Raw genomic sequence first — 15584 nt, 5'->3', positions numbered from 1 at the left:
AACGTATCCCGAGGACGTTCGAGGCCAAGCTAGGCTCGGGGGTTACGACCCAGCGATGTACTTATGAGTGGGCAGTTTATTTTTATATCTATACGTATTCATAGTTTTCAAAATTTCATAAATGCATCACTTTGCGTATATATTGCCAAATAATTGACAACTGCGATATAATTGTGATAAATGCTGCTCTATGGTTGAGATATTACTGTCATGGCATTCATACATATTTGCACATGCTCATCTTGCAACACCCCAGTGTTAGTACTCGCCCCAGGGCCAAGGCCAGTCCTTCACGTGTATGTTCACATCGCACCGTTCACTCGTCTTGGATCCAGGTTAGGTGCCAATCTTGTCGGGTAGATTGCATTAGGAAATCCGACTTGTATGTGATGTGCTTTTACACCAGTCTTCACGTGATCGTAGTACTAGAGCATATTGATTACACCCAGTCTTGTTCGTGCTAGAAAATATCTATTCGAACTCATGTGTCAGCTTAGATGGATGAGCACTTAGTTATACTTGTTTATCACATGATTATATTATTGTGGCATTCAATACATCATGTTTTGGCATATTTCTAGTTATAATACTATTAGAATAATGCTGTTGTATTATTGTTTACATACTTACGTAGTACGTTTTAAGGAAACTATACTTGTTTTACAGCGAGGGGTTAGTATATTCGAAAATAAAGGATTCCATATAAGCATTGTTTTGCTGACCCACTCAACTTTGTTTTTCGCCCCTCCAGGACCTAGATAGTTGTACTCTTTGTGGCACTCGAGGAATCTCGGCAGTTCTGACATTCTCTTCTGTTTAGACGTACGAACTTACCACTATTGTGTAATAAGTGTACTTAGTTACTTTGACTACTCTTTGTAGTCTCACTGTCTATTACGCTCTGAATAATTGTAGTGGGTTCATCCCACGATTGCGCACTCTTTCACTGTTTAGTATAATCAGTTCTAGTTAGTTTAAATTTATTCACTTTTTACATCACTTACCCTTATGGTTACGTCACCTCACAGTGATGGCCAGCATGCTTCGACCTTCCCAGGTCGGGGTGTGTCAGATCTATGCCCAATTAACATTTATTAAATTTCAAACAAATCAATCTCTTTCAAGTAATATCTTTTTAACATATTTGTCATTCAGTACTACGGTCTAGTGATATTTTTCTTCACTTGTAATTGAGAGGTCCCATTGTGAGACTAAGCTCAGCTCATTTCTCTTAGTGTAGATAATTTTTTTTTTCTTCTAGAAAAGTTTATATAATTATGGAACATCGTTTCTTCAAAGGATAATTAATAAAGTGAGATTAGTCAAGAATTTTGAAGTTTCCTTTATAAATGATATTTTGTATAATATGGAACCATTGGTCTAAAAGATAATTAACAAAGTGAGATTAGTCAAGAATTTTGAATTTTCCTTCATAAATGATAGTTTTGTATAATTATGGAACCATTGGTCTAAAAACAATTGAGAGACCATTAATTCGAAAATTACAAAGTTGAATAATTTTGGAAACGTAATGACGTATGAAGTTGCACAAGAAAGTTTAGTGTTTAGAAAATAAAAAAATTGAGAATAAAATGTTTTAATATGGTGAAATGAAACTGTCATGATACTAATGATGATGTTTAGGGTTCATAATTTTTGTGTAACAAAGAATTGACTTGCAAACTAACTCTTCATTAAGTTCATGCCCCCACACACTTCCTAACCCAACTCATGTTTTTGATCATGTCATTTAACTATATTTTAGTAAGGGTTTTTATATCTTTGAAATTGAACCACCCCATCAAGATGGTTCTTGAAATTGAAAATCAATCAATGTAGTCCTTAAAAATAGACGTTGCAAATCAATGTGGTCATTCCATTAAAATTTATGTTATGTGCTTATGTGTTACATAAGTGAGTCCCATAAATCTAATTAAATATTAGCATCTATATTAAAAATATTTAAATAATAATAAATAATATTTTTATGTCAAAATAAAAATAAAAAATTTTCTTCCGTTGTCTTCCTCGCGCATGCTTGGCTGCCATGGCAGCCCTGCCCACTACCAGCCGAAGCAAAAAATCCCATAGGTGTGGAGGGTTTTTGCCCAAATCTTTTGCTACTTGTTGGGAAGATTGGTGTGGGGCCATCAATCTAGGCCTTGGGTGCGGCAGTAGATCGGAGAATATGGTGAGGAGAAGGTGGGTGTCAGCGACGTTGGAGTCGAAACCGGAGAAGGTGGTTTGGTTCGACTGGGTTTCTATCGTGGTATATTATGTTTGAATGGATCAAGTGCCATAAATGGAGCCATGGTGGGCAGGGCTGCCATGGCAGCCAAGCCTGCTCGACGAAGACGACGGGAGAAAATTTTCTTAAAATTTTTTATTTTTATTTGACATAAATTTTTTTTTTTATTATTTTTAATTTCATAGCAATATTTAATTAGATTTGTGAGACTTACTTATGTGACACATAAGCACATAACAGAAATTTTAATAGAATTGTAACGAAAGAACAACATTGATTTGCGACATCAATTTTCAAGGACTACATCGATTGAATTTCAATTTTAGGAACCAACTTGATGGGGTTGGTCAATTTCAATGACTATTTGTGATAAAAACCCTTTTAGTAATCATGAAATGATTTTGTACATTTTAGTTGTCGTGAAATTTTTTTGTACTGACACACCCCGTCCCGAAGGAGGGCATGCTGGCCGTCACGTGAGAGTGACGTAACCATTTGCACAGTACGGAAGCTTTAAGATACAATTTAAATTGATACACCCGAAGGTGAGTCCTAATTTTGTCCAATCTGTCAGAACACCGTCGAATTCCTCGTAGTCACCACACCTTTGTGATTCCTGAACCTGGAGGGGCGCAAAACCAAAATTGAGTGGGTCAGTAAAACAATTCTTTTCCAAATCCAAACATTTCTCAAAACGTTGTAACCCCTCTCCGTAAAACCTGTATACTTTCCCAGAAATGTAAAATATAAATATACATATATATTCTCAAAACTTCATTTTTACTATCTCAACATTATCTCTTTATCAATCATGCCATGCCATGTCATCTCAACATTTCTCATATTAATTATGCCATGCCACATCATCTCAACAGTAATAAGGTATGAATGCATCAACATAATCATATCAGGTGCAAGAAAGTAATCAACCGTAGGCCCTCTAATAGCCCTATACGGTTGAACCTAGAGCTCAAAATCTATCATTATCACTCTACCGGAGTCACCTCTGTGACCCGTCCGGCCTTCTGCACACAAGTTACGCTCTAGTGCTTCTCATAAATCATCTGTGCACATAATCTAAGGTCACCCACCAGTCGGAATCTCACTAACACTCTCGCGACTGGTCTGTCGTACAGCCACTCAATTTTGGTTTTGCGCCCCTCCAGGTTCAGGAATCACAAAGGTGTGGTGACTACGAGGAATTCGACGGTGTTTTGACAGATTGGACAAAATTAGGACTCACCTTCGGGTGTATCAACTTATAAATTGTATAATTAAAGCTTCCGTACTGTGCAAATGGTTACGTCACTCTCACGTGACGGCCAGCATGCCCTCCTTCGGGACGGGGTGTGTCAGTTTCTCTAGGATAACATCCTAAAATTTCATTACCATCCAACGGTCGGATCTCCGTCAATTTCCAAAACTAAGTGACGGTTAACATTTTATATTATGGACCTCTGGAAGTTATGGATTTAAAATCTGAGTGGCAGATCTTCCGGATCGAACTACGTAGTGACGTATTTTATATAAGTTATATATTCTATCGATATGAATTCTGAGCCTGGATTTGATTACTATTCTAGGCGGCGATCGTCGTGACGCCTTGAGGTGTGGTGACTACGAGGAATTCGACGGTGTTCTGACAGATTGGACAAAATTAGGACTCACCTTCGGGTGCATCAACTTATAAATTGTATAATTAAAGCTTCCGTACTGTGCAAATGGTTACGTCACTTTCACGTGACGGCCAGCATGCCCTCCTTCGGGACGGGGTGTGTCATGTACACTATTATTTTCATTTTTTTTGCACATTTTTATGTTGTTTTTAGTTATTACTATAACAACACCTAAAGCTTATCATGCTAAGTGAGGTTAGCTGTATGAATCTTGGCTAGTTTGGTATTGCTGTGCTTTGAAAAAAAAACTGCTTCTGCTGTGCTGTGAGAATAAGCTCATTTTTGCTGCTTCACGTTTTCAATTTTTTTTTCACCCAAAACTGTGAAAATAAGCTGTTTTTAAGTGTTTACCAAACACCTTTTTGAACTCAGCTTTTTTTTATACCCACTTTTTATAAAAGCACCTCAGTACCAAATTAGTACTTAATGTCATTGCGCTCGGTTTTGCGTCAAGTCTTTCTTTAGTTTTAAGTACTCCATATCTTTTCTTGTAGTTTCTTTCAAAGTTTTCGTACATCTTTTTTTTATGGTAAAAAAAGTTTTCGTACATCTTCACACACCTATTTTGCCTGAAATTTTGTCTCATAATCGCATCTTTTCGGAATATTTGTTAGAAGATGTGACTAATAAAGGAAAATCAAAAGATGAAGTTAATAGAAAGTAGAGGTGAAATGCAAAAATCACTTTCCAAAGGTTGTGTTTAGTACACGAAAAGGAATTCACAGAAAATGATTTCTCGTGTCTTTTCATGAGGAAGGGAAAGATAGCAATCAAAGGGTTTTTTGGTTTAAGGGGAAGCAAAATGAATACGAGGAAATGGAGGGCTTCACTTTCAAGTCTGGACTTATCAAACACGGAAAATACAACCGTTCTCAAACTCTATTTCCCACATTTCAAACAAGAAATTTTTCAGTATTTTAGAAACATTGTTTGATATATCAAGTGTCATAATACAAATAATTAAAAAAAAATTCTTCAAGTATTTAACTATTTGTATGATTTCACTTAATATATCAGATTATGTTTCTGATACGTTGAACAATCTTTCGTACCAAATGTAACCTAAGTGTAAATGACATTTAGTTTTCGTTAGATTGGGTCATAGCAAGGTGAACCAAGTCAGCACAAATACCTACTTTAATAGTCATATTCTTTATCAATTAGCAAACTCCATTTTTTGGTAAGATGTACTAATCTAAGCAATCACTTTTAACGGTGGAAAATTATATTCCATCTGTTTCTTCCTGATCAATGTGATACTGCCACCTTGTACATACAACATGGCTTAAGCCTAATCAATGTAACTGCACTTGGGAATTGGATTCTTGTCTTGTTCATGTTTGTTTGAAAATGAAAGTGATTTTTACTCACATATTTTACTTTATATATGCACATTTTTGTTTATTTTTATATTTAAATTAAAAACGAATCAAGAGATATAACATTAACACTTAAATGTGCATAAAAAAATTTATTTTTAGCTACAGTATCTATGACTCGATTCGTCATTTTACTCTTTGAAACTCAAAGTTCGCTTCACTTTGCTCTTTGAAACTCAATTTTGATCCCATTTTACTTTCTGAAACTTGAAAATAGTCTTTATAAAGCTCAAAAATTCACTTCACATTGCTTTAGATCTGTTAAATTCTTATGTGGGAACAAAGACAACATTAGTTACGCTCCTTGAAACTTTATTTGGTCCCATTTTTAAGTTTCAAAGAGTGGGACCGAAATCGAACTTCAGGGACATAACTATTTTCATTTTTTAACTAATCTACCCCTTTTGACAATTAAAAATCTCTATTATATCACGAAGAAAATAGAATTTTGTGATTCCTTTCTTAGCATTACCAATTATATGAAAGAAATCTTCCATTTCTCTTCGTCTGTTTGGTTCACGAATTCGACACATGAAAATGGATATGAGAAACCAAACCATTCCCATGCATTTTTTTTTTGGAACTTTAACGAAAAGCACCCGGTACTGTTCACTTTAACGAAAAACCATATTTTTACACTAAAAAGTCAATCCTGTTACTATTCACTTTACCCTTTATTTTGTCCTTATTATTAAAACTCAAAGTTTTCAAGCCCTTTTCATTAGTTTTTTTTTTTTTTTGGTAAAACATTATTAGTCTTATTAGAACATTAAAAAACATGTACAAACTTCAAAGTGACATCCTAAATTAAATCTAGGACAAAGTTTGGCTGCTGCACAATTAGCAGCAGCTCCTGCTAACAGCCTATGTCGCTCTTCTTTAGTTTGACACCGTGTAAAAAATTATTTAGTTTGAAAAGCCAATTGGACAAGTGTCAAATCAAAAAGGAGCTGTATTGGTTTTTTTTTAATCACTTGTATTATAACATTTGACGTACTGAATCGGCACATTGGTAAATTTGTCGGACTTCAAAATTTTTTCTCCAATCACTTGGGAAAACATTTAATACATTTTTATTTACTAACTTACCCTTGTTAGAAACGTAAAATATCAATTTAGTGCAATTAATGTGAGCGTATAATATTGAACACTCATGATTTTTGTTACTTTGTGAACCAAACATGAGAATAGAAGTAAAAGGATTCTAGGAATCCTAGGGATCCTGTGATGATGACCGTTTATTGTATATCATGCGGTCAGAAATTATTTCAAAATTTAAAATTTAAAGTTGGGTAAACTGTCGGTTTACCCCCTGAACTTTCACCTCACTTTCGATTTCCCCCCTGAACTTTTCTATTGGAAAATTAAGGACTCAAACTAATTTTTTTAGCCAATTTGCCCCCTACCGTTAGTTTTTCATATATTCCATCCATATTTCCGTTAAGTGAGACCATGTGCATAACATGTGAGGATAGTTAAGTCATTTCAATTTAAAAATGATTAAAACTGAAAATAAATAATAATAATAATTTTCCCTCTATTTTTTCCCGCTAATTCCTATCCTCAATTTTAATTTTCCCTCTCATTCCTATGCATGAGAAATAACATATGGTGTTATTGTCTTCATAAGTAGCTAAGTTAATCTTTTTTTTGAAGCATGTACTACCATTTTTATTTTCTCTAACAAATTAATAATTTGACAAATGCTTATGGTGTTATTGTCTCCAAAGCAGTGCATTAATATAAGAAACATGTCCATAAAAAAGACTAGGGTTTCTTATATTAATGCACTGCTTTGGAGACAATAGCACCATTAGCATTTGTCAAATTATTAATTTGTTAGAGAAAATAAAAATGGTAGACAATAACACCATATGTCATTTCTCATGCATAGGAATGAGAGGGAAAAATAAAATCGAGGATAGGAATTAGCGGGAAAAAATAGAGGGAAAGTTTTGCTTTTTTTATTATTTTCAGTTTTTTAATCATTTTTAAGAGTGAAATAACTTAACTACCCTCACATGTTGTGCACATGGTCTCACTTAACGGAAATATGGATGGAATATATGAAAAACTAACAGTAGGGGGCAAATTGGCTAAAAAAATTAGTTTGAGTCCTTAATTTTCCAATGGAAAAGTTCAGGGGGGAAATCGAAAGTGAGGTGAAAGTTCAGGGGGTAAACCGACAGTTTACTCTTTAAAGTTAAATATAAATAGTACCTAACGAAAACTGACTGCATAATATACGATAAACGATCACAATCATGGAATCCCTAGGATTCCTATAAAAAGGATCCAACGAGGATCCACAAATGATATTTCCTTAACACGATTTTTCTGCGTTTTCGAACACGAGAGATGGCATCTGTCATTCATTTCCTATTATGAAGAATGAGAAGAAAGTTTTATTCCTCAAAAGTTCGTTCAACAAACCAACCAGACCCTAAAACAATACATCGAAATTATTTCACAAGCGTACCAAATTCAACGTTAATGGAATGGTGTAGTGTTCATATATTATTTTTTTTTTGGAAGAAAATCGATAAAATATTATTAGAGCAACTGAAACCAGACATGAGATGAGCAATTGGAAATTGAGAAGAAAGAAGAAAGTTGAAGGATATCAAACACTTCCACAGTTTCTTTATCATAATGAAAAGATCTCAGGATGAGGGTAAATGCTTACTTTTGGAGTGTCTTTGTAAGACTTTGAGTGCATTTTTTAAAAATATTTTAAACTAATCTAATTTAAAAAAAAAAGAAAAAGAAAAAGAAATTAAAACTCTGACAAATGCGTCGTGCACATCGTTTCAGGATTGATTTGAGGTTGCTTAAATGACACACCCCGACCTAAATCAGGGCATCCTGGCCGTCACGTGAGAGTGACGTAGCCATATGCACAGTGCGGAAGCAATAGAGATATAAGGAATTACGAATAAACAAAAACCAAATCAACTAGAGTACTAGCTAAAATAGAGTGCTAGTGCGAGATTAAGTGTGAAACACACAACCAGAGCATAAATATCCTAAGTGCAGTCAAGCAGGACAAGTATTAATTATACAACACCTAAAGGTGATCCTACATTAATGATGTTCTGTCAGAACCCCCGTCGAAATCCTCGTGATCCACCAAGCACTTCTACCTAAAACCTGGAGGGGCACAAAACAGAAAGTGTGAGTGGGTAAAAACAAAGCTTTTCAAATCATTTCATTTCTCAAAAATTCTAACCCCTCGCCGTGAAACCTGTATAATTTCCCAAATAATAATAATAATAATAATAAGTTGTATCAAAAATCATACTCAAGATGAAAATCCATAGAAGTATACAATGCCAAAGTATCTCAATGCGATGCTATAAGTAATCCAGGCAAACTATATCAATGTCAAATATCGCATCAGCCAAATCCCTCTAACTCAATTTGCACAGCTGAGTATATAGCTCATAACCAATCTCAATCATATCAAATCATATCCTGCACACAAGTCGGAACCACCTAAAGTGATATGTACGACAAGACTAGGTGTAAAGAAAATATGCTCTAGTGCTACGATCACGTGAAGACTGTGTGAATAATCATGGGTCACCTATGAGTCGGAATCACCTAAAGTGGTATATACGACAAGCCTGTGCACCTAACTTGGATCCAAGATGAGCATATGGTGCGGGAGGTGAACATCACGTGAAGGATTGTGCCCTAACTCTGGGCGAGAGCACTACCACTAGGGTGCAGGTTTATGATCTTTCAATACATCACATCATATCTCCCATAACTGAAGTAATCTCATACCTTTAATTTATGAACTTACCTGGTACTTACTTGTGTGTCCGCAACACCAATCATAAATATATGCAACTACTAATGCATAAATAAAATAGGTAGATACTTTGCATGACATTTCAAAACGTAATTCCATTCAAATTCATTTTCTGGGAAAAATCAAGTATATAGGTATATACGGAAAACCAAAAGCCCACTAACTGATATGTCGAAGGGTCGTAGCCCCTGAACCTCGATTGATGGCGCTTGTCTTCAGGATCGGTCTCACCTATATGCGAAATAACTGAATAAACGTTATTTAAAGCACATACACAAAACTATGAAATAACTTCTTATACAAAGCTCAAATAGGGTATTTGAATATACCACCATGATCTACTCATCCTCAGGAACATCCCCATATTTTTAGAAAGAGTTTTCATGACTCCATGTGCCCTTATGCGCCGGCCAAGGCACGACCAGACGCGCGGCTCACGCGCAAGCACACCAAACGGATTCCCTAACGGCGTTAGGGAATATTCCGTTAAAAACTAGAATATGCCGTTAATTATACCTGACAGCGTGAGAATATTCCGTCAACTTTGACGAAATATTCTCCTCCTTCTTCCTTGGTTCGCCGGAGTTCGGCGCCGATGCCGTTGTTATCGCCGGAAACTGGAAAATCTTAAAACTTCCATATCTTCTTCATTTCTCAACCAAAATTCACGAAATTTAAACCAAATTGAAGCTTAAGATGAGAAGAACATATTCATACCACTTTCAAGCCCTAAAATCCACGGAATCTCGCTGGAGAACCCTCGATAATCCGGCCAAAATTTGAAACTCACGAATTGGGACTTCCCGACGTCCAAAACACTCCAACTTTCTTCCCCGAGCTTCGTGAAGATGTTTTCAGGCTTCCTATAACCTTAAAACTCCATGAAAACTTCAAAATCACGAGTGCATGAACAATACAAAAAATCGGGGTTCTTGGGTTCTCGGTAGGGGTGGGCGATTAGAACAGAAAACCGAAACACGAATCAAATCGGACCGCACCGAACAGTATGGTTTTACGGTTTCGAAACTGAACCGCAGCAAAGAAAATGGTTTGGTTTCGATTTTGGGTTTTCAAAACCGCACTGAACTGAAACCGAAACCGAAACTGAAACCGCGCCATATATCCTACTAGTTGTGATGTTATGTTGTGTGGGTTTGTATGCATGTATCCTTGCTAGTATTCGGCATTTTCATGTGGATCCTTAATACCATTCTTTCAATCGTTTGTGCTACTATGTGTGTGGTATACATTGCGCTATCTGAAACCTGCTACGTGTGTGGTATAATTGATAATGCCAATGGTAATAACTTTAAGGACCTATGAAAGGCTGGATCACATATATCATTAATACTTTAACCAAAAGTTAGCCTCATTTTTTCCAATAGATGGTTTCCTTCTCCAAAACAATGGACAGAAACTAAAATATGCCAATGGCAAGGGAGATATTACTCTGCTTACAGATAACATCGAAAAGTATGTTAAAAAGTGATAACATCTGGTTGACATTCAGGCTCTTGACAATTTGATAAAGCATTTCATTGAAAAGTTTCAATCCTTACTACCATTATAATTGATAAATGTGTTGTATGGTTTACCTCGAAATGGTGCTAAGTTATTTCTACAGTTTTGGTGCAGTTTTTCTGCAGTTTCGGTGCGGTTTTTTTTTTTTTTTTTTTTTTTTTTTTTTTGCAGTTTTGCTACATTATTGTTGCTGTTTTTGCTGCATGTTCATTGATTAATATATAAGAAAAATAAGACCATCTTATGCTTAAATAGGTGTATATTTTAAATTGTACATTTTTTTTCTCAAAAACCGAATCGAAACCGTTTGAAACCGCACTGCACCGAACCAAACGGTTTTGTTTCATTTCGATTTTGGCTTCAAAACCGCACCGAACTGCACCGCAAAAAATTTCGGTTTCAGTTGCGGTTTCACTCAACACCGCACCGAACTGCACCGCGCCCACCCCTAGTTCTCGGGTTTTCGAGGGTTTCACGTCCAACCAAAGGTATAGATGAGTTCCTGGGCTTACAAAGAGCACAAAAATAGCTTCCAAAACCTCGATCCGTGATTGGAAGTGAAGGTTCGAAGGTTGTCTATACGGTTGTACGGAAATGGAAGGAAATCCGAGAAAGGGAGGAGAAATAAGGTCTACGGGAGTTTGGATGTGTGAGTGTGAGTGTGTGGTCCAGTTTTGGGTCACTAATCACAACTCAAAACCATCAACTATAAGTTCCAAAAACTTAGGAACTAATTATATTAGTTTAAAACCCCAAACTCAAGCCACAACATCACATAACGTACTCGGTGTCCAAAGGAAAATTAGACATTTCACACTGTTTATACCATACTTAGGGCATCCGTATTTAGATCTCGTATAAATACTCGGAGGACTCAAATGTAATTATGTAATAAATGGAGGGGCAAATATGTAATAAGTGAGGAGCCCTTATTCTATAAAAGGACCCTTCACCCTCACAATTAGAGAGGCCAATTCCTAGGCCATCAGAAGCCTTACTCTCTCCCTCAGAGGCTCTGACTCTCTCTCCCTCACATACAAAGCCACAAAGCTCATAAACAGAGAAATACAATATCAGTGTGGACGTAGCCCAAACCTTGGGGTGAACCACGATACATCTTATGTTATTTACTTTCTTGCAAATTCACGGTCGGATTTACATTGTTCCAAGACCCCTCCGGTTTTGTGCATCAACATTTGGCGTTGTCTGTGGGAATCGACACGAAAAGTTATGTCGGTTCTCTCTTAATTTTTCACATTCATTGTGAAACTGCAAAATCTGCAAAAACCCAAAAAACCCAAAGCTTTCCCAGAAAAACCCCACGGTTCTCCATTTTCATATGCCTAACAACAACAAAAACATCAATCCATCTGAATGTCCTATCTTTTTCTTTCTCTCCCTCGATTTTCGTGTTCCATTTTAACTTTTGTTAAAGCCCATTATCTCTCTCTCTTCCAAAATCCTCTAAACAGCCATTTTCTAAAGAAAAAGAAGCAGCATATCACGTCCCCCTTCTCGAGTTGCTCGGAGCAGGTGACGTCACCGGAGTTGGCGTGCGAGGTGCAGAGCGAGCCCAAGTAGAAGAAGATGAGAGAGAGAGAGAGACTCATGGAGGGTCGCGGTGTGCAATGTGTGAAGGGCAGGTGCTGAGTGCCCAGACAGAGAAACATCGAGATCGTGCTTTGGAAAATGGCGGATCGTCATCCCAAACTCTCAATACTCTGAACCAGCTCTCATCGGCTTCCTCGTCGCTCTTCCCAGATCACCGAATTGCAGAGATGGCTGAGGCGGCGAAGGTTCTATACATCGTGGTGGTGGACGAAGACGATAAGAGAGGGAAAGGGAATGAGTCATTTCGGTATATGCGTCATATTTTGCAGAGTTCTCTGCAACTCATGAGCTGCAAGCCCCGCCACGTCTTCAAGAATCCCATGGCTGGTTCTCCCTATGCCTCACAGACGTGGCAAGTGCAACAAAGACATGGACGGTGGGTGTTGTAGATGGGGTTATCGCTGTACGTGGAGGCGTTCATCTCGGAGGGTGCCACAGGTTGCTGGACGTGGTAAATACGGTGGAAGGTTCCACCAAGTGCGACCTGGACGAGTCCCGGTTCAGGGCGGTGGCCATTTTGGATTTGGTATTCTTGGTGCACGTCATGTTCGTCCTGCTCATTGTCATGGTCACCTACGCCGTCGTTACCAAGTCTGTTGGAATCCGTAGATTGGGTTCATATGAGGCCTTACCCAATGCTGCCCCCTTCTCCGACCACAACCACATTTAGATGAAAGCCTTGAGTGGCACTCAGGCTTAGCTAGCATCCACAACCACACCCTCACCTTCTCCACCGCCACTTTTGAAAAAGAAAAATGGAAGAAATGAGTAGAAAGGAGCAGCAACAGAATAATAAAAGCAGAAAGCATGGCTACCCACTACTCGATCAGCCTCGGAGATAATTGCAGAAAGCTGAGAAAAACAAAAGAAAAAGCAAAAGATTATTCCCTTGTTTGTCATCTGCCAATAGAAAGAAAAATAAAGAAAAAGCAAAAGGGAGGCACATGGGGACACTGCAAAAGCAGGGAATAAACATCCCACCAGAATGATGTAATTTTTTTTTTTTTTTGGAGACATCTGTATAAACCCCATCAGAGGGTAATAATAATAAATAAATAAACGGCAAAGCCCAAAATAAATGGGCTGAAATGTTGTGTGGAGGGTGAAGGCCCATAAGCCCAAAATAGCACCAACCAGATGACCAAAACTACGTCCAGTACTACAAAAATTATTCGGCACCCTGCCACTATTATCATCAACCAAGTGACCAAAAGTACGCCCAATACTACAAAAAATTATTCGGCATCCCGCCGCTATTATCGTCAACCAGGTGATCAAAAGTACGCCTAGTACTCCAAATTATTCGGTAGTCTGTCGCTATTATCACCAACCAGGTGATCAAAAGTATGCTTAGTACTTCAAATTATACATGAGCATTACTCATATCAATCATACATAAACATTCATGAGCATTACTCATATCAATCATATATAAACATTCATGAGCATCACTCATGTCAACATTCATGAGCATCACTCATGTCAATCAGCTTCAAAAGCTTTATTTAGAAAGCTCTAGCTTCAAAAGCTTCATGTACAGAGCTCTATCTTCAAAAGCTTCATTTACAAAAGTTCTAGCTTCAAAAGCTTCATTTACAGAGCTACAGCTTTAAAAGCTTCATTTACAAAAGCTCTAGCTTCAAAAGCTTCATTTACAGAGCTACAGCTTCAAAAGCTTCATTTACAGAGCTACAGCTTCAAAAACTTCATTTACAAAAGCTTTAGCTTCAAAAGCTTCATTTACAAAGCTCTAGCTTCAAAAGCTTCATTTATAAAGCTCCACCTTCAAAGCTTCACTTGCAAAGCTTCACCTACAAAGCTTCAGTGCAGGGTATACAAATACCGCCTCCGAACAACCGCCACTTCGGCCCATACATGGATTCAATTTGAAGTCTCCAGCCAACAGACTCTATTGACCGAAAACTTGGGGGACTACATTATGTACAATATATTAGGCCTCAACTGGGCCTCATAAAAAAATACTTAGGGGACTTAGCCCATTATTTATGTATTGAGGAGCGAGCCCTTATTCTATAAAAATGACTCCCTCACTTTCATTAGAGAGCACTCATTATTCATATATTGAGGAGCAAGCCCTTATTCTATAAAAGGGACTCCCTCACTTTCATTAGAAAACATCCATCACTTATGTATTGAGGAGCGAGCCTTTATTCTATAAAATGGACTCCTTCACCTTCATTAGAGAGCATCGCCGCCTGCTGAGCAACCGCCTCGCCGCGAGCACCAACTCTAGCCCATCACTTTTGTATTGAGGAGTGAGCCCTTATTCTATAAAAGGGACTCCCTCACCTTCAAATGCCACAAGTCGAGCCAACCAAGGCAATATAAGCCACAAGCAGAGCAGCCTTGCAACATGTGCTACTTCTGGTTGAGCATCATTTCAGATTGGGTACCGCCTCATATCGAGTATCAGTTCTAGACGACATCTAGTTACTTCGGCCCACACATGGATTGAATTTCAAGTCTCCAGCCAAAAGACTCTCTTGACTGAAGACTTGGAGGACTACTGTTTATACCATACTTAGGGCCTCCGTATTTAGACATCGTATAAATACTCGGGGGACTCAAATGTAATTATGTAATAAATAGAGGGGCAAATATTTAATAAGTGAGGAGCCCTTATTCTATAAAAGGACCCATCACCCTCACAATTAGAAAGGCCAATTCCTAGGCCATCAGAAGCCTTACTCTCTCCCTCAGAGGCTCTGACTTTCTCTCCCTCAACATACAAAGCCACAAAGCTTATAAACAGAGAAATACAATATCAGTATGGACGTAATCCAAACCTTGAGGTGAACCACGATACATCTTGTGTTATTTACTTTCCTGCAGATTCACGGTAGGATTTACGTTGTTCCAAGGCTCCTCCGGGTTTGTGCATCAACACACACCATCGATAACAATAATTCGGGATGGGCTGTCACATTAAATATTTTTAAAAGCATCTCCTTGAAAAAAAGTTAGGGCCTTAATTGTGTTTGATACATGAAAAAAAAGTGTTTTCTTTTCAAAATCATGGGTTTAAAATAGCAAAAAGCAGAAGCAGCTCTGCACGTACTTATCAAAATAGCGTTTTTTCATTAGAGGTAGGTAAACAATATCAATTAATAAAGTTTCATATTGACAATCCTACTCCCATTGTTTTTTGCTAAAAGCATTTTTAGCATTATGGTTTACCAAACAATTGCCTACTTTTTTTTACAACTGTTTATTCTCACAGCAGAATTTTCAATAAAAACACAGCAACCCTAAACTAGTTCATAGCCAACTACCTTAACCCATGTTTGTTTATTTTGTTTTTGTTTTGCTTG

Source organism: Malus sylvestris, chromosome 9 (assembly GCF_916048215.2).
Source record: "Malus sylvestris chromosome 9, drMalSylv7.2, whole genome shotgun sequence".
NCBI lineage: Eukaryota > Viridiplantae > Streptophyta > Magnoliopsida > Rosales > Rosaceae > Malus > Malus sylvestris.
This window is presented reverse-complemented; position numbering follows the sequence as displayed.